Source organism: Protopterus annectens, chromosome 7.part1 (genome assembly GCF_019279795.1).
Source record: "Protopterus annectens isolate FY-2018-M chromosome 7.part1, PAN1.0, whole genome shotgun sequence".
Taxonomy (NCBI): Eukaryota; Metazoa; Chordata; order Ceratodontiformes; family Protopteridae; genus Protopterus; species Protopterus annectens.
In genome coordinates, this window is record NC_056740.1 from 183,075,316 (window position 1) to 183,102,701 (window position 27,386).

The window sequence follows — 27,386 nt, forward strand, 5'->3', positions numbered from 1 at the left end:
GAAGTTTGTACCAATGTTTTGGTGCAAAAGTTTGGCAATTACAGATTTATTGCAGGGTCAAAACAATTTGAGAATGCATGACAAAGGCAAAGCAAGCAGTTTTGGAAATGGCACCTTTATATCAAGGGGAAAACAGTTTGTACCAGACAATATCTGCCTCACTGTTTCCAGAAGGCATTTCAGCAGGCATGCTGGGGGAAAAAAAAAAAAAAAAAAAAGATTCAAAATCTGAATGGAAGCTGCATTGTCCTATATTTAAGCATTATGCTGCTACAAAGCATGTGATCGCATGTCATGCCACAATGATGCTTTAGGTCCCCCACACTGCATTCTGTGCTTAGCGACATCACCATTCTTCCTTTCTACCACTTAGTTCATAGGTTGCTCTTTGGCATTCAAGAGCAACATGGACTGTCTGTACAATACCCACCACATTGTAACAAGTCCCAAGTTACAAACACTACCCATCCAATAGGTTCCAGCAGTGTGGACTGGGTAGCATAGTTAAGCTTATGGATGTATATTTAAGGAGCCCTCAAAAGGTGTTCCTTCCATCTCTTAGAAAAGTTGGTTGAGTGGCTTTAGAATACTGGCCAAGGCTCTTGCCACCCCCATAGTGCCTTTTTTTTTTTAGGCAAGGCAAAAGACAAACCCACCTTCGTAAACACAAGAAACGAAAATCTGAGGGTAATGCTACTCAATGCCAGAAGTTAAACTTCTAAATGCACACACTTGAGGCACTCCGTATGGAGAGGATCAAACTGTGCATAACAGAAACCTGGTTCAAGGCTCCAGAGAGCACCCCAGCACAAGTAACTCATACCATACCTTTCGGCCCCAGAACCCAGACTGAAATACAAAAGGTGGGGGTGTATCCATTTTCAAGGATACCCGCACCTCCAGGTTAGTGGCACAGCACGAGGCCTCAGACCATCCATGTGCAACTAACAATGGGCAAAGCTGCTTTCCAGATTGTAGCTTGCTACAGATCACCTTCTCAGGACCCCCACTCAGCATTCCTGAGAACACTGGAAAATATGAAGGTCTTACCTAACACCATGATATTGGGCGATTTCAACTACTCAACATTGGAGTACTACTCCAGTACTAACTCCCTTCACCCAACGCTTCCTAGAGTTTATACACCATGGAACTGGTCACCACTCCAAGAGGTGACAACATATTGGACCTGATCAACATGGGGGACCAATGTTGCACACGAGGTGAACCAGTCACTGGTAAGATCAGACCATAAACTAATCACATTGGACATCCACATCCCAACACCACCCCCAGTCAAGGAAACCACTGAAACTTTTCAACAGCAAACTTCACACTTCAAGACAGAGGTAGAAAGTTTCAAAGCTCCCTTGCTAAAGGATAATGCTGCCCAAATTGCAGAATCCTTTACAAATGCAGAGCACCTACAGGAATGCATGGAGCGAGCCATCCCAAGTAAAACCAAGACTCACTCCTCCAAAAAGAGGAAACCATTCTGGTGAGCCCTGGCCATAAATAAGCTGTACAACAGGAGGAAATTACATGAGCAAAATCCCAAAAAGGGAAGGCATCCCTATCAGCATGAAACTACGATCCCTATTAAAATCTTTGAAGGCCAGCTTCGAAAGAAAAATTGCCAAAGACTATAAAGATAATCACAAAGCCTTCTTTAGCTAGGTCAAGAATCTGTGTGGCAACTGTCAGATCTGCTCTGAGCTAGTGCAAAATGGCAAAAAAAATACACTAAGCCAACTGACATCGCCAACATCCTGGCTGATAGGTTCAGTGCAAACTTTACCCCCCACCCCCAAAAGGGACCCCCCACCCCCAAAAGGGCCAGTGTCCATCCCAGAAGATGGGGCCCAGATATGGACAAAGGTGAAAACAACCCTTTCCAAAGCCAAACAGCATCAAATGGGACCGGACAGTATCCCAGGTGGAGTCTTACATTAGATCCAAAATGAACCAACCACTCACCTAAATTCACTGTTCAAACTCAGCCTTACCACAGGCTATGTACCCAAAGAATGGCATACAGCAACAGTTATCCCACTCCACAAAGGATCCTGGGAACTATCGCCCTCCAAGCCTGACTAGCTTGGTCTGCAAAGCTATTGAGTGCATCATGGAACTCAGACATTGGGAACCTCCAGACACTGGACCCTACCCAATTTGGCTTTGTTAAAAGGCAGATCTTTCCTCCTAAACCTAGTCAACTTCTTTGAAGTTACCAAGGCCACAGATGAGGGAAAGGTAGTCCACACAGCCTACCTGGACCTCGCAAAGGCCTTCAACACCATTCCCCACTCTGGCATAGATAAGCTTACCAGCTTGAACATTAACCCCTATGTCACAAGATGGGTTGTCAACTGGCTCATGGGTAGAACTCGCATGGTCAGAGTTGCAGGTGCTATGTCAGAGACTAAAGCGGTTACAAGTTTGAGTCCCACAGGACTCAGTCCTGGGACCCCTCCTGTTCAGTATATACTTCTGAGGTACAGGCAAGCATGGGAGGACTATGGCTAACCAAGTTCACAGATGATTGCAAACTGGGTGCCATAATAGACTGGCTGACTGACATCCTCCAGAAGAGTCTCACTGACAAATACCTGGTGTCAGAATCATGGCTTCAAGCTAAATGCCAAAAAGAGTGCCTAGTCAAGTGACCACGAACCACATAGGTGGTAATCCACTAAGTACAGAAGATGTAATTAGGGATCTGGGGACCCAAGTAGATAGCAACCTCTCCTTTGATAAATCACATTGCCAAAGTGGTTAGAAAATCTTTCTATGTAGCCCACCTAATCACAAAAGGGTTCACATCTAGATAGAGGTTATGCCCCTCTACTCCTCGCTAATCAGGCCCATAGAGTACAATGCCCCATTTGGGATTTACCTTACATGACACCTGCAACAGCTGGAAAGACCACAGAAGTACCTCACCAAGAGGACAGTGGGCCTCAGATGCCCTATGCAGCTTGACAAACTCTAGCTCTAGTCTGTTGCTTACTGCCTACTCAGAGGTGATCTCTGCCCGACATACAAGGCCATGTCTAACCCAGAATTAATGGACATGCTCCACTGCAAGAAAACCAAATCTTAGAGCCACACACTCTAGGGATTTAAACCTCAGCACAATAAATAGGACATGCTGGAGGGATAGATTCCTGTCCCAGAGGCTTCCCTTGCTCTGGAACAGAATCCAGATCAGTTAGGCAAAGCTCCTCACTGACTCGAGAGAAATCTTGACGAGTGGATGGGACATCGTACATTTACCCCTGGGATCACTTCAGTGACCCTGATGGACAGAGGCTCAGGAAACTCATCTAAAAAGGGAGGGGAGAACACATTCTAGCTAGGCTTATAAATGCCCTTGGGCAGATAGCCTAGTACCTACCTATGAACCTATGAGTGTCATGAGATTTTTACTCAAATGCTAAAATGTTAGCTTCCAAATGGTGCACAAGTTAGCTTATTCTGCAGGGAGGAAGACTTTAGAACCACTATATGCTAGTTACTGACACAACATTTTTGTAATTTAACCAGAGTTGCACAAAGCAAATACAAGGTTTTGGATTACCAAAAACATGTCATTTAGCAAACCCAAACATTCACTAGTACCACAACTTACTGTTACAATGCACACAACTGCTGGCTTCTGCCAATTCAGGAGTCTTGCTTGGCGATCAAAACTTAGACTGTGGGACAGCTTATTGAAAAAAGCTCAGATTTAGATTCTGAAAACATAAACTTCTATTTTAAAACAGAAGCCTCACGCTTCCATTGGTCTGAAGTAGGCTACTTGAGAGCAAATATTTGCTTATGTTTAAGTCTGAATTGGCCATGGTGGCAGCATTCCTTTCTTTTGAAATTTGTTCTTTGGCTGGTATTCTGGCCCATCACTTGACTGTCTTGTTCAACATTTGACAGTCTTGTTCAACCTTCAGATAAGCAAGAACATATACATCCAGGAAGGCAAGTTAAAGACTCCTTGCTCAGAAGGGCACAGGATACACAACCACACTAGGTCCTTATCACTTGTGTACTCCACAGCTGGGAGAGTACAAACTCTAAAGGGAGAAGTCAGAGGAACCCTCCAAAAACCCAGATGGCCTTGCAAACCCTGCCCTGACCCTAGAAATGACAAACTTAGGTTTAGTGTGTACAGAAAATAAGTAGCAGCTTCAACTGGAGATAGTATCCAGCTGCTCCAAAGCACAAAGAGGCACCCGCCCTGGTAGAATGAGCATGTCACTAGTAATGAGAGGAATGGCAAAAAGAAATTTTTAGAGTGCCAGAAGCTGGTTTGCTTAGAATCAATTTCCTGAAATGAAAAACAGTGGCTTAGACTGATCCAATCTTTGTAATAGCTGAACAGTCTGCAAATCCAGGCTGTAAAAAACCCTCATTAACATTCTAAGAGGAAGATGAATTTCAAAGTCAACCACCTTGGGCTTAAAGGGACTGGTACAAAGATGCCCAGTTATGAAAAGGTACAACTGCCATGAGTGCCTGAAGTACAGAGACTTCAGAGAACAGTACAGTCTTCCAAATTCAGTGCAAGAAAAGACTGCAGGCTCAAAGGAAATAAACTTAAAATTAGTCCCAAAGTGGATGAATCGGCTTTAAAGGTGTAGAAACATGGAAAGTTTTAGTTCCAGATCCATATCTTAGTGGTTAGTAGATTAAGTTCCTGTTTTGGGGATAAAAAGGAATGCCTCTAGAGACTGAATGGAGTTCACCTATTGAAAGAGCAGGGTCAGGTCTGGCGACAATGTTTTTAGGGTGTGTGAAGTTGTTAAAGCTCAATGGTAATGTGTTGGCAGAGTTCCAGAGCTTGGTGTTGGCATTCAAGTATAGGCACCATCTAGCTCTCATCAGGGAGATCATAAAACCCAAAGAGAGTGGGCAAGTGAGTGCAAGACCCCTTGTCCTGCAAGATCTACCCTGTGAGGCAACTTATAACTGCCTGTAGCCAGATGAAACAGAGGAGGGAACCAATGCTGTCTGGGCCAAGTCAAAGATTTTTGGCCTGTTTCATGATCTCGTGCAGGACTTTGGGGAGCAAAGGAAGAGGGGAAAGTCATGCAGAAACATCCCTTCCTAGAAGACTGCCCACTATCCAGAGGGCTGGAACAGGCAAAGACATTGGTATGGTCCAAATACTACAGTCAGTCCTATGGAAAAAAAAAAAAAAAAAAAAAACTCAGATTAGGGTAAATCCCACATTGTGGAAAATCAGAGATCCAGAAGTAGGAGCTGGAGGGGGAAAAAGGTCATCCAAATAAGGGAAAGTCTGTAGAAGGCTACCACTGGGGCTGCACATTCTGACAAGTGTGCCTCAGCCACAGAGACCAATTTCAGGAAAAATTCCCGAAGACTGTAAATAGGAATGTGGAGGTAAGCATCCTTCAAAATCCAGGGACACCTGAAAAGCTTTGGGATGCAGACTAGTATCTACAGTGAGCATCTTAGAAGGAACTTTTAGATGGATGTTATGGAGAAAATCCAGAATGGTCCTCCCAAGACCCATCCTTGCCGGGAACCAGAAATGCCCTGGAATAAAACCTGTACCCTGCTGAGGGACTGGCTGGATGATTCCCTATACTACCAGATTCTGAAGGGGCAAAGGAAACAGAGCACTGGCAAGAAAACTGAGGAAGGTACTTCCAAATCATAAGTGTTGGAAGCACCAAGGATGTGGTTCAGTTGCTAGACTGAATGACATTCAGCCTATTATATTCCCTCCATCCTGCAGGTTGAATGTCAAATGGAATCCTATTTGACAAGGAAAAATGCTAGACTCTAGGAAGGCATGTCATGAACAGACACCCTCTGCACAACTTGAGGTTAATTTTTCTGGAACCTAGAACACCTTCAGATCCTGCATGACTTTACCCTTATCCTGTAGCAGCTGCAGAGCCAGAGACACTGGTTATCCAAAGGTGAATCCAGTAATTTAACTTATCTTCAGGCACAGCCTGTAAGCACAGCGAAGAATGCTTCAGACCCTGATGGCTGCCCTACAGGATGCATTTGCAGTATCATAACTACATTTGATAAGCCAACTGAAGCAGAACACTTAATAGGAATGGAGGAAGACTGCCTCAGAATAAGGCAGAGCACCCCCAATGTTTAGAAACAACCAGCACAAACCTAGTCATGTGCGTCTGTTAATGGCCTTGAAAGCCAAGACAGAAGTATACACATGCCCCCACCCATACCTTTCTACAATATGACTGATTGCAATAGCAACCTTCAGTGGCCAGGAACTCCCCACAGTATGACCAATTTGGATAGCAACTTCAGTGGCCAGGAGCTCCCAGCATAACAGGAAGGGCTTTTATACAGAAGCCACCCCTGAATCGCAGGCTTCTTAGGGGCTGGGAATCTGAGTAATCCCACACTGGTGGGATTGCAGATCTGGGTGAATCTGCAGGTTTATAGTACCTCCCGAATGTCAAAACCTAGTAATGCCATTTAAAAAAATGGATATACATACCACAGTATCCCCAAAACAGGATACTACCTTTATAAGTTTATCAAAATTGCTCAAATCCAATTCAGACCCCAGGGCATGAAACAGTAGGCCAGTGACTACTCAGTAAAAAAAAAAAACACACGTCCTCACAGAAAATTAGATTTCCTGTGTTCTGAAGGTCTAGAGGACCAGGGAACAGAAAGACCACCCATGAGGCTTTAAAGCCAGTAAGGGCATTGAACCCCCCCCACCCCCAAGTAAAATCCTGCCATTCTGTGATCTTTTGCCACAAGGACAACATCTGTTCTTTAAAGGGAAAAGGAGCCTTGTGTCTAGGAAGTCTGACTTGTCCAAATGATTGCCAGGAACTGCCTTGCTAACAAGAATTTGGGGAATGCCCCAACTGCCTGTACAATTAACTGGGGTTACTCTGTTTGGAAGAGAGGCACAGGGAGACTGCACAGCAACAGATTGAACTTGTGCCTTTTTTAGCTTCTCTTAAGCAGTAAGATCAGGGGCAGGTGGATCATATATGTTACTTTGCTATTGACCCCAAGACCCTTACAAGCCTAGCCAAGAATTTAGCCCATGTTCCAGCAAGTCTGTGCCCTATGCCACTGTCCAGCAGGGACAGGTGGAATCCCAGGGGTGTATTTTCTGTTCCCCCATCCAGTTATCCAAGCTGCTGTTGAGGTTTAATGAAGTACTCTGCTTTACATGGAGAGGGAGTCTATTCCACAAAAGGTGGAGTCTGGGACACTAATCTCTCCCGCCAACAAGTCCTATTGATGTCACAGACCAAGCTGAGGTCACATGCGGGTTACTCAAGTGGAGCTTGACTTGCAGATATACAGTCAAATCAGGGTGGGATCAGATTGCTTTGCATCGGAGAGGTCACCTCTGAGGAGTCTGTAGGAGACCTAGTAGGACAGGGCTTTTAACCTGTCTAGGGTAGATGTTAGAGGCCCTGGATTCTGCAGGTGAAGAACCTGTCTCCAGCTGCTCCATGTGCTCAGCTGCTGCATATGCAGAGTGAGGTACATGCCAAAAAGGGCATAGTTACTCAATGGGTCTTATAAGGGAAGACCCCAGGGATGTTGACCACCTTGTCCCTGATGAGATACCCTTACTAATGGAGGTGGGTCATACAAAAAGCTTTCCATACAATGGAGACAATATGGTGGTAAAGTCAGTTTGCCATCAACCTGGGTACCCAAGTCCCACAACTGATTGTGTGCTTATCACCTTATCAATGTGATAATTTGTGTGCACATCTCGCCCCAAAAGCAAGGATGCATTTTTTTTGGCAGTTTGAGGCCACATTTCTGGAATCAGTCATTTGGGTGAGTCCTCTTGCAGATGTCCACATCACTAGGGAACTGATACCAGCATCCAGCATGCGGTCATCTGCAAACTTTGTCAGCCATACTCCACTAGATTCGGTCTGCACCTCCAAGTACATACCAAACTTGGAGACCCCAAGACCAATCCCCAGGGTACACAGCTCGTTATAGATCTACTTGAGGTGGCTTTCCCTATTTTGACTAGGTGGGTTCCATCAGTGAGCTACCTATCTGGTAACATGGATCGATGCCTAGTTGAGTATTATACACGAGTGGGGAATAGTACTGAAGGCTTTGGCAATGTCAAAGTAGGCAGTGTGCAGTCTTTCCTTTGTCTATAGCCTTGGTGAGTCTCAGAGGTAGACTAACAGGCCCCTTGACAACACCAAACTGTGAGGGATCAAGTGTTTGGAGGTTGCCAGTGTCCTTGTTGATGAGGTCCATGATAATCCACTCTGGCTTTGCAGATCAGGCTAGTCAAGCTGATGGATCTACAATTTCCAGGACTGGTGAAGCTCTACCAGTGTGCAAAGGGATGACAGCAGTCCTCCACTCAACTGGGAGAAAGTCAGTACTTGGACTTTGGTTGAATTGGGTGCCTAATGGTGCTGCAAGTTCCTGCAAGATGAAGCCTGGAATGTTAGCTGCATTTGTCTGAGAGGGCAGTGATAAGTTGCTCCCTAGATATAAGGTGAGGGGCCAGGTACTGGGGATGTCCTGTTTTACTGATGGGGGAAACAGGTTTTGACTGAAACTGTGCCAGTAGGTTGGTTACATCTACAGTGCTTATCTGGTGTCCTTGACCACCAGTTAAGAGCAGATCTGGGTGCTTCCCTTGGGACTGCAGACACATGAAGGCCTTTAGTAGATGTGGCCAGGTTGGACTCCCAAGTTTGCTTTGGAAGATTTCACTAGTGCTCTTGTTTCCTTGTTCAGGAAAAGGAGAGACTGCTTCCAATTAGGCACCTTCCCCTTGGGTCATGGACAGCAATTTTTTTTATTATATAGAGTATTTATTGTAGATGCCCACCAGACAGGTGGAGTCTTCCTTGAGATTATTGCCCTGTCTGGTATTCCTGATTCCATGCAGCTACAGGATTCAGTGACCATGGCACCCAACTAGTTTTAAAGGGGGTTCTCCAAATAAATAAGGACAAACTGCACTGGGGAGGTCTTTGGAAAAATGCCAGACATCTCAGAACAGGTTGGTGTAGAAAACAAGGCACTGTATCCTTGGGAAGATTTCCCTTCCTGAATGACATGTAGAGAAAAAAAGGAAGATATACCAATAGGGCAGCTACCAAGCCTTCTCAAGATACAAGAGCAAACAGTGAACATCTTACAAACCAAACTCAAAGCAAGTAATCAAACTGGAGGCAAAGCTGGGGATTAGGCACTCATAGTATCTTAAGCCCTGGGCATAGCTCCAGGAAAGCATAGAGACTTTGGTATGCTGGCCAGATGCAGGACATTCCAGTCAAACACTGGACAGGGATAAGAAATCTGCTGCCATGTGGAGGCTCGTGTGTGGGATGCACAGCTACCTTAACCCTACAGTGGAGTTGACTGGCATTGGCAAGTCTGCCTAAGCAACCCCTCACTGGACTGGGCTTGGTATAACTGCTGTAGGAATGCAGCCTCCAATTTGTCATGAGAATTCTACAGCCAGTGGTAGTCTCAACCATTACATTTAGTCTAGTTTTGTAACTGAAAGCAGTCCATTGTACATCAGGTTGTCCAACCTGTCAGGACATTGTTTATGTTATGCAGAACATAAGTCATAGCATGGGTGGTAATTGGGTGGTAATACACTGTCATACCAAATTTCTATCAGCTTAGACCAAATAAAGCAGGTGTCCATATAGACCAAAACATGCTAAAGTTATTGTGCTCAAAGTTACCACTGTGAAGCAAAGTACAACACAACTTTTACATGTTCAAATTACTGATGCAATAGCCTTAGCTATAGGTTATATTCTGCCAAGATTACAGCCAGTTTCCAAAGCTTCAGGGCACCTCTCCCCAAACCAGTGTAAAGCAGCTGGAGCAGAGCCAAGATTTGAGTGCAAAGCCCTTCAGAGCTTTTCTACCAGTACACAGGGAGGCTGAGCTTTGAAAGGACAATCCTAGAACTTTCTACACTCCAGCATTCTGGCCCTATAAAAATAGGAACAAGGGGATGGAAGGAGGGGGCAGCTACTGAAGCAAAGATTTATACAAATCTGTTATGGCAAGTTCAGCTTGCAAAACTGAATTCATCACTGCTGCAGTAGCCTTAGCTATATGGCTATATAACCAAAGCCACTATATTTGGAGGTGGAAAGAGTACAAGAGCCCCTGGACAGTAGACTATCAAAGTGTGATCTGGAACTGTAAAAGGACTCAAGCTTGTAGTGCTTTGTAAACATCTAATAAACTGATCTGCCCATGCTCCTTGCTGCCTTGTACTCCATTCCCTTCTTCCCACTCAATATATCCTACCCCCCATGCTCCTTGCTGCCTTGTACTCCATTCCCTTCTTCCCACTCAATATATCCTACCCCCTTCCTGCTTTACCCACTTTCTAGCCTCACACCGATTCCTTAACATTAGAAGGCCCTTTTGTTAAATTCTACAAATTATCTATCCTAGAATTTATGACCGATTTACTATCTAGCTCTCCTGCCAGAATGAGTATATGGCTTATGACTATTCATGCACTCTTGCCAAACATGCATATTAGGAACCATCTTGTATAGAATGTATGGTCAACTTTACTGCTGGCCTTGTTTCTTATTTTACTGTATTCACATGTTGTACTACTTTGTCTTAATATTTATAACCATTGTTCAAGTTTAAGTTGTGTACTGTGGAGCTTCTCTCCCAGGGTCTCTGCTGAAAATGGGCTTTTACCCAGTTAGTTTTTTCAGCTCTCTTTACCAGGAAAGTCCATCTGAAGATCTATCAAGATAGTATGGGCAGAGAGTATATAGAGTATATAAGGTAGAGTATTCTCCCAGATTTTTAGGTTCAGAAAAGAAAATGGGCGATTCTCAAAGCAACCCTGTCCTTATGGGGAGGGAACCCTACCCCTTTTCCACAAGAGCTTGCAACTTGCATAACCTTCACACAGAGGTCAGAAGAATCTGTAGCTTTTCTGTGTTAAACTCGAGTCAGCCTGATTAGCTGGCTCAAATGGAGCCAGTGTTAGCAAAAAAATAAAGATCACAATGAGGAGCTCCTGGCCCTCATGTCAAATCTCTCAAGAACATTGACAGGAGACTGCACCAAATCATCCATGGACAAATATACAGAGATTGCAGAAAGTGAACCAGAGGAATAGGAAAGGCCTTTGGATAACAAATATGAGTGTCTTATATTAGCAGATACAGACTCTTGCCCCACTTACCATCTGCTGCACACCCTTGAGGTCTCAATTCTTTAGGCATGCATTTATCACCACCCAGACACATCACTGGAATTACCAAACACCACTGTTCTTGTGCAAGTATATCCAGTTTGAGAAAGCTTGTGGTAGCTGCGCCTGGCCATTTCCAAATGGAAGAACCATTCACCACAATGATCTTGGGGGGATTCCTTCTGAATCTTAAGTACTTGAGTATGCTGGATATTTTTGAAGGGTGAAAGGTGGTCTGTGGTGAAAAATGGAGCTCATTTCCTGGGAAGATTAGCAGCAATTGCCAGTAAACACTACTGATCTAAAAGTTGAACAGCACATTTAACAGCCCTATAAAAATTTCTCTACAGAAAAATGGTTTTCACTTGCACTCAAGACTGACATTAATAGTCTCAAGGCAGTTAAAACTTTTCCAAGCTTTAAAATTATTAATTTCCTCTTCAGCATTAAAATTATTTTTCCTCTTCAGCAAAGTTAAGTTTCTACCTAAAATGGAAACTGCCCAATAAATGAAAGCACAAACTAAACGTTAATCCTCAAAAGCATTAAATTATTAATTTCCTCTTCAGCAAAGTTTCTACCCCAAATGGAAACTGCCCAGTAAATGAAAGCACAAACCAAACGTTTAATCCTCAAAAGCCTTAGAGTAGTGCACTCTTCAGCAGCAGAATTCTGAAGGGTTTTTACCCAAGCTGGTCTTTAGCTCACATCTGGCTGCTTGACAGTTTTGAGCATGTGGAAGATGCTCTGAAGATTTAAAAGCTAGACAGTTATCCTTGGCAGGATACAACCCATAGTCAAGGCTACTGGAGCAGTGGTCGATATGAACACTGTTCAATTCTTCACATCTGGTGAAATTAGTTCAGAGATAAGAGATAAGAGACATACATCCAGGGAACAGCAAGTTAAGCGCAGAGACATACATCCAGGGAACCGCAAGTTAAGCGCAGAGACATACATCCAGGGAACCGAAAGTTAAGCGCAGAACAGCAAGTTGAGCACAATGTCAAAACAAGCTTCAGTACTAAATGGATGAAGCGCCAGCAGCAGACGAACTTGTCAACCACATTTTATCCTTGTGGAGGCTCCATGGGTTGCCTACATACAGTAGGGAAAACAGGTTTCCCATTCAGTGCTTTTCTGGGAAAGGGTCTGCACAAGTGTCCCAACTATCGCTTTCCCACCTCTGAACTGCCTCTGAACTGCCTTGTGAAGCTTATGCCCTTCTCCCCACGGCTCAAGATCTGGGCACGCACAGTCTTATGTGCAAGCTTGCGTATTCATTTAAGTATTTATTGCATATAATCAGGATGGATGGCAGAACGGACCAACTACATACCCTGCATGCTCTCACTGGCTACTCGCTCAAAATGGCACTCCTGCTTGCATGTGCCCACTGACTGGAATGCTTCTTAAAGGCACATCACAGATCTACAACACCTCTGAGCTGTCTCAAGCAATGACATTTCAACAGGCATGAAGTTACAGGTACTATAAGACCCGTCCAGTTTGCAGTGTATCTGAACTAGGTTTTTAAGATGCAATCTGATCTCAATGTAATAGGATGGTTTAGCAACAGTGATTGTCACTGGTGAATGTTCTGCTTGGGGACTCTGAGTCAGCAGTCCTTGTTTCTGAGAATCCTAATGTCCTCTGAAACAGGAACATTGGACAAGTCGCTGAACTCTAGTCCTAGTCATCTTTGTATGGAAAATACTGCTGCACTTCCACCAGTAAACAAGATTGCTTTGAAGGCCATCCTCTACACAGGTTTAGCTTCTGGAGAACTGGATCTGAAGCTGTAGGAGTTCTAAGCTCAAGATGTGTGAAGAAAACCTTCCATGACCTCAAAACTAAAGATGCTTATATTCTGGGAGTTTCCTGTGCGATCTGGATGAGGTATCAAGATAAAAAGTTTGCCTTTTGTACACGATTGATACTACTACTGCAGTTTGAGAATCATGTGCCACAATATGGCAGGAGCTGTATACATAGGCTCTCAAAATAGTGGCTAGAGGTTGGCGAGGTTGACCATAAATATAATCATGAAACTTCAAACATAAAAATTGCCAAAGCTCTCAAACTGGGCAAAAGGCATCTTAGTTTGGGTAAGAGTTCAATGCATAAGCTGCCGGTCTACCCTTTTGAATGACTGCACCTAGATAAAACTTAGAAGCAGTGCAAGAGTAACTGGTTTATGATCATAGTAGCAGAGGATTGGTGGACTAGCAATTTTCTGTTTCAGGGGGATCAAATACTGTTTGGTGCTGTTCTGACCATGACAGAATTACATGAGTCATCTTAGTGGTGCTGAAAGTGAATCAGGAATGAACCTGCCAAGATAGTCAACCATGCCAAGAAAACAGATGGCTTGAACAGTCTGGAGCTGGCATCTCAGTTCAGGCTTACGACAAGTCAACATAGGTAACTTCTTCAGCTTAAAATTCACTCCAAGTGCTCTTTCCAGAACTTGGAGATTTGTCATGTTAGACTTCAACTGCCTCCTCCTAGAAAATTTACTATAACAGCACATGGATAGCCCAAAAAAATTGCTCCATTGCACACTGGAGGACTTCACTGGCAGATATTTATTCCAAACTGCATTCTCAGAAATATTTCAAATGGCATAGAAATGTGGTTAACAATGAAGATTTGCAGTCTAGCAGTTTGCCAAATAACTCTACATATTTAGCATGAGGGCAGTAACCTCCAACTGTGTGCATTAGTTAATGAGGTCTTAATGCTTCAGATCTGGATCAATACATATTCTGATATCAAAGCTTTTATGAAAAACCGTGGAGGATACCCATTTAGTAGGTTCTTCTACTGGAAGAATTACTCCTAGCTGCCCACCATACTGTAGCTCAGCTTTGACTGAGCCGAGTAGCTACTGGAACATTATGCTGGTCTGATAACTGGGCTGACCTCTGGGGGTCTAACTTCATAGAAGTACACAACTGGTAGTTTGCCTAGTTTGTCTGCAAAAATCAGCACAATAGTTTGGGCAAAATTTGAACAGTTGTCATTCAGGCTTACATTGTAGACTTTGAAAATGGGACCACTTTCATTTAATAGTCTCCAAGGCTTAATCATGACTGCACGTGTCAACTACATAACTGCTCCCAGCAGAACATGAACACTACTGAGCCTTCAGTCTGAATCTCCACTACCATAAGAAACCAGCTTTGCACACTCACGCTGTTGTGTACTTTTACTCTAGCTAACATTTCAGCTAACACTGCACTTTGAGCCAGTATCTACTTTGAGCTCTACAGGGCTCCCATTAATCCAAATTGCACAAAAGATCCCATTCTTTCCCCACAAATCTACTGCATTGACAGTTTGACATCAACACAACCAGGGTCACAGCTTTCTAATTGATCAAATTGCCTCTTGGAATGCCCTCTTAAAATATACCCGATTTACGAACTTTTTGAAATTCCATTTATTGCAAGAGTGACACTGCTGACCAAATGCTAAAGCACTTCTTGTTTGGGTCAATGATCACCACAATTATGACAGTTGACTAAAGTTTAGGGCTTTTGGCAAACCACCTTTGTGCTTTGCTGCGTGCATCTTGGGCCTTACTGAAAGTTTCTGAAGCTGGGACTGTGGCAACTCCACCTTTGGGAGTGATCTTTTAGCCTCATGCTGCATACTAGCTACACGAGCTGTGAAAGTAGCAAGCCTGTCCTCCTCTCTCAAAACTCACCAAATATGCATGTTTAGCCTCATTTCTCAAGTTATATATGCTGCACCAGGCTTTTGTTCTAGTGTCTTTCCATTGTAACATTAGTTTGGGGTTACATATCTCCAAATTTACGTTTTTAAACACTTCTTCCTGCATTTAAGCAGGTACCACAATATGGCAGTCTTCCACCTCCCACACAAACAGCAGGTGCATACACAAATAATCACCCTTTCAATGGCCACTGAACCAGCTAAATTAAGCAGGAATGCTTTTGTACAGGTAGTTTTCTGAAATACTGTTATCAAACAAGCAGTGCAGGTCTGCAAAATCCTCATCCCCAGACAGCAACACAATCTTAGCCCTTGTAATTATGTACAAACATTCACACCAGATACTTGTAAGATTCAAATGCACAATAAGCTCTTCGAAAGACTAATCTGCAAAATATTCTTTTGAAATAACTACTTTGCAAAATTGCACACTTGCAAATACTTAAAATCTGAAGTGTGCAGTTAATTAGTACATAGCAAAAAAGTTTTTGTACATTTTAGGTGATTCAGATAGTAATTTCAAATATTTATTAATATGTCGCAGTTTGACACCCAAGAAATTTGAAGTGTGTTCCAAGTGCTTCGCTTTATATTTGCAGCAAAAGAAATTTAAATGAGCTTTAGTACCTGGAATTTGTTTAACCTGCTGAGTGAGTAGTTGGGATGATCCACTCATTCTAACTTTGACTTGCCACATACCTGTGACTCTGGATCCCATTCTGACACCTTGTCACTCATGTAAATTAAGGCTGAGGCTTGATTGTTATAGTTTATTGCATACAAACATCAGGCTGGATGACAGGAACACTGAACTTATACATGCTCACTGGCTGCTCACTCAATGACTCTTGCTTGCATGTTCTCAGTACTTGTATGCATGTGCCCACTGACTGGAATACTTATTAAAACCACACACTGATCAACAACTTGGGCCCTTTGCCCAGAGGCATCAGGTCATAGCATCTACTTCCTAATAACTAGAGGTCTCTGGAATTAGTTTGATCACCCTTGACAGAGTTCAGCCATGGTATCAACTTGTCCAAATGCCACAATTTACTGAGGCCTCACCAGAAAAGCAGTCGCATTCTGGTATTAGGCATGTTTAGTCCTTCCCATAACATCTATATTGGGCTTTCATGCACTGACTTTAGAGAGCATGTATCATGGGTCAGGATAAAAGGTCAGCAGCTATGAAAATTTGACTCACTAGGGATGATCCTATTCACATCATGTTGGATGCCCTCTTCCAAAATGTTTTTAGTTTGCCCCTCACCAAATCAAGTGAAATACCGGTAAGCCAGTAAATTAGTTAGGCCTCAAGCCTCTATTGAGGAGGGACACCGGAAAAGCCATCTCCCATGAAGATGGAAGTGGGTCTCAACCATAGGGCAGTGCTGCCTTTCTAGCTGTGCCAGACAAAGCAAACATGATCACCCCATGGCACAGTACCAACTTTCCAGGACTACCCATGTAGAATTGTTTATTCTGGTTCGCAGCAGTATTACTAGTATTGTGCTGTAGACCACCATGTAGAGGGCTTCTAAGTATACCAGAACCACTCCCACACCAATCCAACAGGCAGGAGCTACCCAAAGGAGACAGCAGACTGCCTGTGATCTGTTTTTGGCAGATGTACTGCATCAAGTTCCAGATTCTTGCTGCAATGGATCATGCCTACACTGCCAATTAAATCTGGAAATGAAACTTTATACATTAGCGACATAAGATTGCCAAATGTCGCTTGATAGTGCTTTGCAGACAAATTTCACACCAGCTACACAAGGCAAAAATGAAGTACTGGAAACTTAAGCAGTCAAGATCATACTAGCAGTTAGAAGGCAAAATTTGCAGCCCTTATAATGAGTCAAAGCTACTTGCAAGCAGTTAAGTGCCTGAAGCACACATTTCTAAAAATGAAGTTAGCATACTCCAGGTAAGAAATTAAGGAGAAAGCTGAAGACTGCAGTAAGAAACCTTTAAAGCCTACCCAGAAATATAATGCAGTTTGATGCAGATAGCTTAACTGACGTATTTTCAAATGAAACTGAAAAGTTTCCTACGGTCAGGAAAAGGAAAAACCTGTTTGTACAGGTGCAGTAATCCTCATGTACACATCCCAGTGGCAAGCCTTACAAGGAAATAGTGGACCACCTGGGGTATCACAAGTCCCAGTATTGTATTCAGACCTTTCCATGCTTCCCTTGTAATGCCCATCCTGCCTAGCAGACTTGGATGAGCCATTAGGTAAATTTTGGGACGATTTTCATGGATAGCAAGTTTTTTTTTTTTCTTTAATTTTGGTGCATCTGAAGGTTCCTCTACCCAAATGTTACTGTTCGATATTGTAGATATTCCCCATACAAATATTTAAGCTATACAAATAGAAGTACAAAGATACAGGCAGAGTCTCAGTCACATGTACACCTAGTGAGCAACAGATTGTACCTCCGATGTTCAGTTTACAATTGCACATATGCATACACCTATGAACCATGTGGTTGTTGGCAGATTCATACAATGCAAACCACACTGCAAGATTGAGCATGCACACATCCTTGTAACTGCTAAAATTCCCTTTTAGCTATAATGTTCACTACCTGCAGGTCCATGCTGTAGTTAAGCTGAAGAAATAGCAACAGCTGACAGATTCTGTGCTGAGAATAGACTGCCAATTTACTAGGCTCTCAAGTACATGATATTCCAAAGCGGTTAAGTATTCATGAATTTCAATGACTGTCAAAGCCAGTTTCAATAGGGACAGAAGATTAAGACCTTCAGTATGTGATACATCTCATCCTTGAGGTGGCCAGTGGAATACCAAACAGGTGGGAGGCAAACTTTACTGCAACTTGTTAACCAAGCCTCAAAGTTTTACATTGCATTTTAATCATGAGGTTGTCAGTGTGCCAAGTACAGATAATTGGACTACAATCACAGCCATTAGAACTACAAAACTTTAAAGTTTAAATTCTCTGAGAAACATGGGTTCATAGGTTGGTACTAGGCTATTGGCCCCAAGGCCTATACAAGCCTAGCCATAACAATTCCCTGGCTATTTAGTCCCTGGACCCTTGTCTAGCAGAGCGAATGACGTGATCCCTGGGGTGAATTTCCTCTCTCCCATCCAGTCATCAAGGTTCTTTTTGAAGACTGCAAAAGAGGTGCTCTGCTTGACATATATGGACAGTCTATTAGAGTTTGGGGAGTCTGCGTCAGGGACCTATCCCTCCAGCATGTTTGCGATAAGATTTAGATCCCTGGAGCATGCAGCTCTGGGGGATAAGAAAAGTGTAACATGTCCAACAGCTCTGGGTTTGACATGCCTTGTATGTTAAGCAGAGATCGCCTCAAAGTAGACTATATGCAACAAGAGTATAGCTGGAGTTTAAGGCAGTCAGCATAGGGCAATATGGCTACAGTTGTCGCAGTTGGAGCTGGGCAAGAATCTTCAGTCCCAAGATTGGAATAAATTGATTCAGAGAAAACTGGTTTGAGGTAGACAGATGCAATTCAATGTAGCCCTGACCTGTACATATGGCTCAGATTAAAGTGTGGAATTAATCTCCATATACCAACAGACAAACCTTTACAAAGAGCACTTTGTAATCTTTTGTGAAGCACTAACAGGCTACAAAGGATTTCAGTTTTACAATGCAAGTTAGAAAAACAGTTCAGTACAAACCAGGGAAGTAATTCACATTTTGAAAACTAACACCTATAGCAAAATCTAGGACCATCTCTAATGGGATTAGCACAGCTCAATGCAGTGCCATAATCCTCCAAAATTCAGAACACAATTACTCACTCCCCACCTCATAATTGGCACCTCTCTCAATGCCAAGCTAGAATACAGGTTTTGGAGGATTGCTACATCACCTCCCATTAAAATGTAAGGCTGACATTTCCTCAGCCACCACTTTCTGGTTAAGAGTGCAATGATTGCATTGCCAGGTAAAGTTAGGCACAAACCTCTTCACAAGACACCATTTTTTTCTTGCCATTTCTTTGTCCCCTAACTCAGGGCCTTACATTTGTGGCCAACAGCACTGAAGCCAACTTCTGAAACTTGGCCAGAAATACTGGTATCCCAACCCTTACAGTGTTGTAAGTGCTATGTTCAAAGAAATTGCATCAGTTGAGGTTTTGGTGTTGTGTAGATTAAAAAGACTTTTCCTGCTCTTTTACAAATTAAGGCATGCACACTACTGGACATTACTGCTGTCCACTTCCTGCCTTACACTAGACACTTAACGCTTCCCCAGTTTCTGCAATATTAGAACCCAAACCTTTCCTTATTCTCATCTTTAGTGGTTTCTAGACCCCCCCCCCCGTTACCTGAATTAGAAGCCCCTTTAAGTTTGTACTTCCCAACCTTGCTAAACCTCTGCCCTGATTGTTGATTGCTGATCTGTGTCTTGGGATCTTCCTGCTCCATTCACCCTTGCTATACTCAGGCTCACTACTACTCCCATTCCCACCCACCCCCCTCTCAAATATACACCATCTGAGACACTCTCCCTCCCCCACTTACCCATTTCAATACTTTCCTCAGTCTTCACACCTTTCCCTATCATTGCTTTGTCACAATGTTCCTCTCAAAATATTCCTCTCCCTACTTATTCTAACACAAGCAACAGCACCAAGTCCATACTTATTATCCAATAAAACTCCAACTCGTACAGGTTCCATTTTTTAGTCCAACATTAGCCCTAGCCTATATTGTACAACTCCTCTGTGCCAACTCACTCTTCAGCTATTCCTTACATTACATACCAAACTCAATACAACCAAGATCTTTCTCCAAACTCATTATAATCTACCATACCCTGTTCCAGTGATCCACCCCAACCCTGGCCCCTCGACCACTCATTTCCACAAAACCCAGCTCCTCCAAGTTCAAAAACTCCCAGTATTCAATTTTCAAAGCATCTGTAATAAAACCTAAGATGCATGCCTGGCTCTCAATACTAAATGCTAGCTGCAACAGAAATTATACCCAATATACAGGACTCTTGTTTCTCCAATCCAACTTTAATGTAATTAAGGCAGATAAACAAAAAGGAGGAGTTGCCATAATCTACCACAATATCAATTTCATTTACAGACTTATTCCTCAATTCCAAAAAGCAGAGATTCTGATCTTTCTGGAGATGTTAAAATTTTAAATCAATGTCCTATACATCCCCCCTGGAAGTAACTTACCAGTATTAGAGCCCATTCTGGATTTCCCACACTATAAAAGTGTAGTTATCCTTGGCAACATGAATTGATTGGGCTTCCTCCAATCATCCTCCAGTATAAAAGTTTCATTTTACCCAATTAATCTCTACTAGGTACACTAAAACTAAGGATCCATCTTGGACTGGATTGTCAGACCCCTCTAAATACATAACCCCTGGCAGCATGTCTAACTCCATTAGTGACCAACTCCCTGCCTTTGCTATACAAGCTTGCTTATCCTTCCCAAAAATCCACAATCAAACTTGTCCATACACCTATCAAAATGTAGCCCCCACATAATGGCATACTGAATTGGAATGGTCTTCCACTGGATGATTTGCTCTCCTTTAATTCCTTTCTAAAAATCTTGGCTAGCTTAACTGCTACCAGGAACTAAAGAATCAAAATTAACCATGCCCTCTAGTTCAAAAGAAATCCCGACTAATTGGGACAAAGCCTGGAAACTCTGGCTAAGTCATTCCACCCTCATTCATTACAAACAGCTCTGAAACCAAGCTAAAACAAATCTCTAAGACAAGCAGCAACGTTTCTGGAATAGACCAATTTAATTGTTAGTCTTCCATAAATCTAAATCCTGGCACCAAACCTAATCCCCGTCCATGCCCTGACATGCCTCCTGAAAAAATAGCCAACACCTTTAACTCCTACTTTAATACTATTGCTAACCTCACAGCTTTACCTCTCCCTACACCCTCCTCTCCTCCCCTTGCAATATACTAACTCCATCTATCCAATCTCATCCAACTTGCCTCCCCTTTCTCCAAGCTTCAATACCCCCCATCCAAACTGCAATAACTCAGCTCAAATTCAGCTGAGAATTCCTGCCAAATTTAAGATTGCTGTCGACAGTAGCCTATCCTATTAGCATTCTCATTAACAAATCTATCCAAGAATTCCATGTCTCTTCCTTCTGGAAAAAGAGGGATCATGGCAGCCCATCAACTGATCTCCAATTTCAGACCCACTTCCCCATTTCTAAAATCCTAGACAAATGTGCAACACTACCTTCTAAACAAAATTCTCTACAACACAGCATGGGCTCCACTCAGGTCATAGCACATCCGGCAAAACCAAATAGTACCAGTGGAAGAAACACGGCTCCTTTTCTTTTAACAGCTTTATTTGCGACAAGGTAACAAAGCACAGCAGCAGCATGTAATTCCAGCAACCAGCTCCAAACACATTAATGCTATGTCTCCACACCTGTGCTTTCGTTTGAATCCACTTCCTCAGATGTACAAGAATAATACAAACTCTTCCCCTTCAACTTAAATACTGTTGCTGATTAGATAATTAAAACTCTTAATGCAATAAAATTCTTAATTACACTAATCCATCATGATTACATTAAAATCCACCTCCACAAAGTGCCTTCGTAAATATCCTTAAAATCATGTTACAATTTATTACCTTACTATTCACAACATTTTATCCCTAAAATTAATTCATAAGGTTTAATCATAAAATTCAATGAATTAAAACATGCATTTTATACATAAAAAATTCAAACATAAAAAATACATACACCAAACAAACCATTCATTACTCCCTCTAGTCTACCACTACCACTTCCGAAGAATAGTGGAAGAAGAGTGGGCAAAGTTTAGTGAATTCTCTGATTTAGGAAGTCTGTTTACACAACCCTTGAAATGTACATTCAGAAAAGGTAAAAACTTGAAAAATTTCTTTGAAAGGAAAAGGAAGGAAAATATCACTACCAGGGAGAGAAAGGGTACATTTAAATGTGGGAGGTGCTCCCAGTGCCCATTTATTTGTAACAAAGACACAATATGTGAAAAGTAGGGATATATTAGTGCAGAGCAAGCAACATGTGAATTGTCAGACCAAAGGTATAATTTATTTAAGTACATGTAAGAAATGAGGCATTTTACGTGGGGAAGTCTGAAAGAAGACTAAGATAGAATTTACGAGCATAACTATGAAATGCTCTGTATAAGCATAAAACAAAATGTGAAGAAGCTGAATATACTTTTTTTGTGTTGGAGGTTGTAAATAAGGATATTCGTGGTGGACCATGGGAGGAGACCATTGAGTACAAAGAGTTACTTTGGCAACTCCAACTGGAAGCTTATAATCCTCCAGGGCTGAATAATTATGTGTCATTGGCCCCAGTATTGAAAATAAGAGCAGCGAAGCTCTGATGTGGGGAATGTATACACTGGGGGTTAAAGTATCAAAATATTAAATTAAAGATTATTAAATATAAAATATAACATGCTCCATTTCTGAAATAAAAAAATATTTTATACACACCATACCCTTTTGTAAGTGAACATAGTGTTTCCAGGAAATGAATTTGGGATTGTTTTTTGGTAAAAAAAAACTTTGATGGGCATTACTTTAAGCACCTTTATATAAAAATGTTGGGTGTAATGTATGGTTTGTTTGGTGTATGTATTTTTTATGTTTGAATTTTTTATGTATAAAATGCATGTTTTAATTCATTGAATTTTATGATTAAACCTTATGAATTAATTTTAGGGATAAAATGTTGTGAATAGTAAGGTAATAAATTGTAACATGATTTTAAGGATATTTACGAAGGCACTTTGTGGAGGTGGATTTTAATGTAATCATGATGGATTAGTGTAATTAAGAATTTTATTGCATTAAGAGTTTTAATTATCTAATCAGCAACAGTATTTAAGTTGAAGGGGAAGAGTTTGTATTATTCTTGTACATCTGAGGAAGTGGGTTCAAACGAAAACGCAGGTGTGGAGACATAGCGTTAATGTGTTTGGAGCTGGTTGCTGGAATTACGTGCTGCTGCTGTGCTTTGTTACCTTGTCGCAAATAAAGCTGTTAAAAGAAAAGGAGCCGTGTTTCTTCCACTGGTACTATTTGGTTTTGCTGGTTTGTGACTTTTTCAGTACTTGCCTCCATTGTTTTGGTGTCATAGCACATCCACTGCACTAAGATCCTTTAGACACTATCAAAGCCCAAGACTCTGGATGCATCAGCCCTTTTCTTAAACCTGTCAAAAAGCATTCAATACCATCTCATTCTATCCAGTATAGAGATTATCCCCCACTTGATGGTTCAAAGGCAGAACTTTCCCATTACATATAAGGCCATGTCAAACCCAGATTTGATGAATATGCTTCACCTCAAAAAATCTAGATCCCTCAGAACCACAAGGGCGGGAGACTTAAACCTTGACACGGTTATAAATAGAACATGCTGGAGGGACAGATTCATCACCCAGAGACTCCCTATGCTGTGGAACAAAATCCCGGTACATGTGAGGCAGAGCACCTCGCTGGCCTTGTTCAAGAGGAATCTTGACCAATGGATGGGAGATCGCAGATATACCCCAGGGATTACTTCAGTGTCACTGCTTGACAGAGGCACAGAAAAATGATAGGCACAGTTTTTATTCAAACTAAAGGGGTGGCGAAAGCCACATAACTATGGGCTAGGCTTATAAATGCCCTTGGGCAGATAGCCTAGTATGAACCTATGAACCTATGAACCTATGAACCTTCACAACCCTACCAATGTACCCCATAGCTCAATTTTCAGCCCTCTTCAGTTTTTTTTTGTTAAATCTCCACCAAGCTATCCCACATGGCTCCCTAGTCCAGTATGCAGATGTGTACTATAGTCTGCTCATAAACAGCAAAATACCCAAGCAGCATTTTCCAATGAAATTTGGCTTCCAAAAATCATTTCTTTAAAGGCCAAAAAACAACTTCTTTACTCCCAAAGGAAATACACTCATCAGTAAAGTTGATCTCAATATATCCTCTTAACTGTCCCAAAATTGAGCTAGTAACCCATACTAAATAGTTAGGGATAAACGAAAACCTTAAATTTTATCTACATATACAAAATACAAGACTCAAAAGCTTTGATTACTCTAGAGACAATAGGTTTCTCTCCCTACCAACTAGGAGTTAGCACCATCTTACCCGCTACCCTCTAACCTAGAGTGCACCTTTACTAAACATGCAATCTTCCCTGAAAAGACAACTAGAAATTTGCTATATCACGCTTGCTAAATGTGCTACAAGCAGTCATTCTACCTGTTGCCCTAAAATACAATGGCTAGAATTCCCCCACTACCTATTACCCCAACTCAACTACATACAAAATGTATAAGCTACAAGACTGCCCTTAGTTACCTTACCTTTTACAACCCCATTACACCACTGCTGCTATCTAAACACCCTCTGCTTCAAATTCATAAACCTAAATTACCTGCAGGAGTCACTCTTGGAATATTGCCAGGATATAGAACATGCCTACATCCATCCATACTGAACAAGGCCCCTCAAACTGCAGTGTTCAATCTCTCCCGATTGGAGATAATTGTGCTTCTGCCATTACTTAATTTTACCAACCAAACTTAAATCTGTGCTTATTCTATTCCCTGCTCCAACTGTTTTCTTGGTAATTCATAACTCAATTCTTCCTCCTGCTTTCTCAATTCTCCAGCCACTTTCCCCCTCCTTCCACTACTTTCTTCCTTCTCTTGCTTTTTCCAATGGCCTTACTACTTCCCTCCCTTTTCCCCCTTCCTCTTTCCACATACCCTCCCCCTCATTTTAAAGTACTTGAGTCTCCCCCTACACAAGTCTTTATAGATTCTATGCAACACCCAAATTTACATGCATTCTTTGGTGCTCCCAACTGTACAATGTTGACCAATCTTCTATATCATGATTGCATACTCTATGTACACATTTAATCTTTGCTGCTAGCATGAGGTTAACAGTTTATTTACTTTATTTGAATAATTTCTTTAAGTTACAATTTAAAAAGATTGTAATTAAATTTGAAACGTAAAGTCTTATTACCTTGGAACTTTACTCCCTGGGCCTCCCCTGAAAGTGGGCTTAAAATGTCAATATTTTCTACCAATTCAGAACAATCCATTATCTTTACTAAACAAAGCTGCAATGAAGCCCAATAAGAAGTCATGCAAGCCACTGTCAAAGTTACTACTGCAATAGAAAAAAAAGTTGAAACTCCATGTCAATTTTAAAAGTTACGGTAATGCATACTTTACACAAGCACTGGCAGGAGTGGGGGGAAGTTGCTCAAGGAATTATGCTTCAGTGGGAGGGTTGTGCAAATCTGTAGTGGAAGAGTGCCAAATGCAGCACTTCACTAATTTGAATTGCGTTTTGCCTCCATCTGGGCCAATTAAAGAATTTGTTTGTTCTATAGCAGGTGACAGTATTTTCCAAAGCAAGCACAAGTACAGAAAAATCAAGTTCCTTGCAATGCAAGACTCTAGATAGTTGATCTTCAATTAGGCACAGGCAGCTTCAAGGCAAACTGCATCTAGCCCTAAACATGCCATGATAAAGTATAAATCTATCATTATCTGGGGTAGTGGGCATTCAGAAAAGCTAGAATGCATGTCTTATCCCACTGTATGCTTTTTAAATAAATTCACTGTACATAAACAGATGTAAAGTTTAAAAATGGCATGCAGATCACTGGCTTACAGGATCAATGGTCAAGAAAACTGGTGCATGGAGAAAGATATGAACTGAAAAGCCCAAAACTTGGAGCACTACAATTTGCAGTGCTGAATGCCAATATGCACTGAAGATAAGCAAGCTATAAAGTGTAGGACAAACTGAAGCTACAAATCAGATTACTTCCAAGCATGGAAAATGAAGCCACTTCTGAAGTCCAGCTAGATGACAAGCTACAAAACACAGCAAGCCACTTTTTTTTAGTTAAGACTCCCACAATCCAGTTGGTCAGGAGTTATGATACCTCTCTGCTCAACTTGTTGGTGGGGGTCAGATTATGGTCTGTTCATTAACCCTATTTACCTGGCTATAAGAGCTGGTAACTTATTAGCTTTGGGTCTGAGCTTGCTCAAAAGAAACCCTGAACATGATTCAATGCTAGCTTTGCTCCCATCCCACTGCAAGCCCAACCACCCCATCATTAGCAAACTGCCCCCTCATCCCACTGACATTCCCACTTCCTCCATAACAGGTACACTGACACTTATTACAATCTTTGTTACAGTTCTTCCATCCCAACCACTAATCTTTCACCTCAAAATGCATTTCATCACTTGCCAGAAAGACATCCTGCCCTTCACACTCCATCCTGCTCACTCTTCACACAATTCCACTACAGCTAGTATCCATTTATCGTTACAGCCCCCTTAATTCCTCAAAGTTCACACCCACACTTGCACAGCAAGAGCAAAATCCAGGTCCAAACACCTTGTCCTCCTTCCTGACATTAAAATGTGCAACATTCAATAAAAAATAGATAAATCTCATCTCAATTCACAATCACCACAACTGCCATCAGAATCCTGGCTTAGGACAAAAGATCCCTTCCATACACCACTTCTTCCCAAGCTACGATTGCCTTAGTCCTGGCCTGGCACCACTGTAAGGAGGTACAACACCTTGCCCCCCCCCCCCTCAGTTTTATTAGAAAAACTCAACCTACAAGGACAACTCCCTGTCTGGAGCATCAGTGTATTTTTTGGTGACTTCACCCTCAAGTCTCCTTAGCCCCTCACAAAACTGCATACTTAAACGTATTTAAAACCTCAATTTCTGAGACACACCTCATTTCTATCCACCCTCCTACAAGCTTCAACATCCACCTTCACTGCAAGTCCCTCCAAAACTCATTCTACCATCTCGGATAGAGATTAAATGAAACCTCTGAACCAGCTCCTCTTCAGACCAACTATGCTGCCCAGTTCTTCACCCAACTTTATAAGACATGAGACTTGTAAAGACTGCACAAGCTAACAAAAACACTAGTCTCATCTAAAACTCAAAATCCCCTTATCAAAGCATAGCACTCATGGAAGTCTGACCCAACTCCTACCAAACCCTTCACACTCCCCAAAAAGTAGTCAAAAAATAAATTCAAATGTCATTAATAGACATGACAACACAAGCATTTCCCTCCCCTAATTCTCAGCAGAGGGGTGCCTGTTAAAAGGTCAAATCCCTCCCAGTGCTTTATTTCACTCCCTGACACCACCCACTTAAGATCTACCCCTGAAAAATTAACCTGCAGGGACATCTTTTTCCCCCATTAAGTATAGGAGTAAATTATCTACAATGTTTAAAGGACAGCAGGATTTTATTAAATGCTAAAGTTCTGTCCTTTTTCTCCCTATTTATTGTCCCTATGAACAAACAGCATTTCAAAATTGACTTTC

General features: G+C 42.0%; 1 protein-coding gene across 2 annotated transcripts in view; it reads right to left on the bottom strand.

The window, feature by feature from the left end:
* Positions 1-27,386, bottom strand: part of LOC122807529 (protein B4) — a 205,369-nt gene that overhangs the window by 167,974 nt on the left and 10,009 nt on the right. The gene's annotated exons all lie outside the window — the stretch shown is intronic.